This window comes from Sinocyclocheilus rhinocerous, unplaced genomic scaffold (assembly GCF_001515625.1).
Source record: "Sinocyclocheilus rhinocerous isolate Xijiao unplaced genomic scaffold, SAMN03320098_v1.1 scaffold395, whole genome shotgun sequence".
NCBI lineage: Eukaryota > Metazoa > Chordata > Actinopteri > Cypriniformes > Cyprinidae > Sinocyclocheilus > Sinocyclocheilus rhinocerous.
In genome coordinates this window covers 2,163,135-2,167,074 of record NW_015660890.1, presented here as the reverse complement: position 1 = coordinate 2,167,074, position 3,940 = coordinate 2,163,135, and positions in this window count along the sequence as shown.

The window sequence follows — 3,940 nt, the reverse complement described above, 5'->3', positions numbered from 1 at the left end:
ATTTGCAGTGCGTTTCTTTGTTTGGTTGTGTTGTGAGTATTTGATTCGCAGTGTGTTTCTTTGTTTGGTTGTGTTGTGATTATTTGCAGTGCGTTTCTTTGTTTGGTTGTGTTGTGAGTATTTGATTTGCAGTGCGTTTCTTTGTTTGGTTGTGTTGTGAGTATTTGCAGTGTGTTTCTTTGTTTGGTTGTGTTGTGAGTATTTGCAGTGCGTTTTTTTGTTTGGTTGTGTTGTGAGTATTTGATTTGCAGTGCGTTTCTTTGTTTTGTTGTGTTGTGATTATTTGCAGTGCGTTTCTTTATTTGGTTGTGTTGTGAGCATTTGCAGAGCGTGTGTTGTCAAATTGATGTTGAAGTTGTTTTCTTAATTTGCAGGTGTTTTTTCTATTTGCAGCGCATTGATCTCTCTCGGCCACCGTAATATATCCATTTTCGATTTTCCATTTTAATTTAAATTGATTCTTTTTTATTTTGGTTTTAGTTTTAGTTATTTTAGAACATCAAATTAAACTGAGAAATTGGCAGCTATCTGAAATAAAATATAAAAACACTAAAAAAGATTTCATTTCAGTTACCTTTATTTTAAGTAAAAACAAGTTTAGTTTTAGTTTTAGTTAACTATACCATTACCTCCAGAAAGCATCATCAAATCACTGAAAATATATAAAAAATAAAATAAAATAAAATAAACCGATTCTTTTAAATGTATCCTTAGCTGCAGATTTCAGAAAGTAGTTTCAGGATACACAATACACTATGCAGCCGTTTCTCCCTCCTCTCTCATCTGCTCGCTCCAGGACACATGCATTATGGGATCTGATACAGTCCGGACAATTGCACACGCCATCTTTCATTTGCCTGCTAAGAAACATGCCCATATCATCAGTATCAATTGTGCGGCAGGAGTTTTTTATGTGATGTTGTTTATTGTGGCGTGACAGCTCCACTTGAGTGCATTATATTGCGTTCTGCGGACGCGGAGCGAGGCCGACAGCGCGCGTGTGACAGCCTACATTACATCTCACTGTCTGCCTGCACCAACGGACGCAAAAGCTGCATCTCCATTACTCTAACACACTGTTACCTGCAGCGTGATTCTATAGAAAAGCCCATTAAATGCAAGCGAGAGAGAGACAGATAATATAACCAGTGTTGGGAAGGTTACTTTGGAAATGTAATAGATTACAGATTACAAGTTACCCTATTTAAAAAGTAATAAGTAGGCCTAGTGTAACTATTTCAATTACTTTATTTATGTAGTGTAACTGATCACATTTGATTACTTTTCTAAATTTCTAATGAATGTTTTCATCTGTTAATCATTTTGAAACATTTAAACCAGACAGGGTTAACCTTACAGTATAGTGCTCAACACTGATTACTATTAGGCTATAATCATTTAATTTTAAAGCACAGCAACCACAAAATCAGTCTTTAGCACCTCTTTTTACTTTGAGACCGTTATGAGATTAAATATAGATTTAAAATCATAAAAATAACAAGATATAGTTTAATAGCTTTGATACTGTTTTTGAAATTAAATATTTGCATAGCTATGACAGGAAACACTGGCACCTAACAATGCCTTGGGGAAAAAAACAGTTAATTCAAAAAATAAAGCATATGCACAAACCCAAATAGGAAATAAATCAGTTATTGTATAAGCATGTGTCCTATTCTGTGTCCTAAACTCCTGAAACACCGGTGTCTCATATTTTGAAGCAGTCAATGCAATTTATGCAAGAAATCAATCACATCTGTATGTGTGTGAAAACATTTGTATGTGAGTGAAATATTTTCAGAACTGTAATTTCATGACACATTTTTTCTCAGTAACTGTAACAGATTACGGTTACATTTATTTTGTAATTAAATTACGTAATTCCGTTACATGTGACTAGTTACTCCCCACCACTGAATATAACTAAACTGTATCTTACAGTCATAAAAATATTGTAAAGGACAAAAATGAGGTGTCATCTGCTCATTAGGAAGATACTGCGAGGCAACGCGGATGTTTCGGAGGAAATCTCTGAGCACAATCGATGGACTGCGGGTCTAATTAACATTTGTAAGCACTGATTTTATTGGAAACCCCACTGCCTGGGATCCTGACCTCGGGAAATCGCTGAACGGCACGTCACCTCATCTGTTAAGACAGAAAGCAGCGTGGAGTTAATCACCTCAATGTGGCGGCAAGCTGACAGACTGAATTCAGATCAATTCATCTCAGATGAGAGGAAGAGATGCTGCTTGGTTTTCATTTTTCATTTTTAAAAGTGGGCGCGGCCATTTGTAAATTTTGCAAAGTCTTGGTTCCGGTGTTGTGCCCAGATTATTACCCCCCCTAGTATTGGTAGGTTTAGGGTTAGGGTGTGGGGTTAGGATCTGATTGCCTAATCCTAACCCCACACCTAACCCTAAACCTACCAATAATAGGGGGGTAATAATTTGGCAGGGGGTCGAAAATGGGCACACCGGTCTCATCCGCTTCCAGCTATTTTTAGCTGTACAAAACAGCTTGTTTTGCGACTTGATATTTCAAACTGGTGTGTCTTACCATATTATTTGAATGTATTATCTTAATTATGAACACACTGGTTTGTAGTGCAAATCGCTTTACCGTTTACTGCACGTTGTTATTCTTCTAGTCATTTCACTACAGCGGGTAATGAACGGAAGTCTTGCACATTGACAGAAAGCGGCTTACTTCCACGTTGAAAAATAAGGCGGATATAAGGCGTTGAGCTCATGAAATTTATGTTTCATGGGACTCATTCCACATTGTATGCGCAACTGTACTGTAGGTGCATTCACGCCATATCTTAATTACCAAGATTACCAACTTGTAAAAAGCATTCACGTCCTCGTAGAACTTGTCATCACAAATTGTGAACTGGGAATTTTCGGAGAGCTACAACTTGTACCACCTGACCACCTCAGATCATGTACTTCCAATTTGACCTCTCAAACCATTAAACTTATTTTTAATCGATATCCCTCACAGATAAGAATATTATTAATCAGAATGCATGGCTGTTTTTGATGAAACATGCTTCTCACCTATAACAATATAATTAAATCATCTACCAGCAGGTAACTGCACACTGTAAGCTTGAGCAAACAGCAAAAAACAAGGTCTAAAAAAATCTGGTTTAAAATATGATATTTTTCTAATGTGTCATACTAATACTTTTAAATACTTAAAAATACTAAATTGGCAGTGACAGACTATGCCTGGCCTGAAAGTCTGTCTGCCATTCAGGTAAAGTTAGCAAATGCACGGAAATCATAGAGGAGAGTCAGGGAGCCAAGATGAGTTGATTTATCTAATCTACAACTATTCAAGCGTAATTGCAGGTTAGCTACAGAAACCAGTCTATGAGGACAGGAAGTAGCGTTCGGCCCTGACAACCATCATCTAACATGCACATGTGTGTGTATAGGCCTACTTTGTGAAGAGCACTCAAAGTAATGCAAATATATCTGATTAAAACACCGATTTTGAAATTTGGTCACATTTTGCTCCAATTGAATGAACTTATTTTGGTACAATTCATTGTTATTTTCAATACAATGCAGAATCACTGCATATATTGCATATGTTTCTCGATGCAAATGCAACTGAAGGAATAATTTCACCAGATTTCACATTCACAGGCTCAAAAATAATGTTTTGAATAAGAAAATAATGCATAATACATTGGGTACAATTAGAAAAGCAATAATATTCATTCAATCAATCAATGCAGTGAATTTTCCCTGTCAGATGAATGCAGCAGCGTATTTTCTACTCTGATCAAAGCCTGCTTTTCTGCAACCACTGAACTAGAATTGCTTAAGGCACAGCAGTGCAATTCAAAATAAATGCCCTGATCAATATTTAAACTGACTCTTCCTACTGTGTTGCAGATATCCACTGGTCTGGGCTATTAGGACCA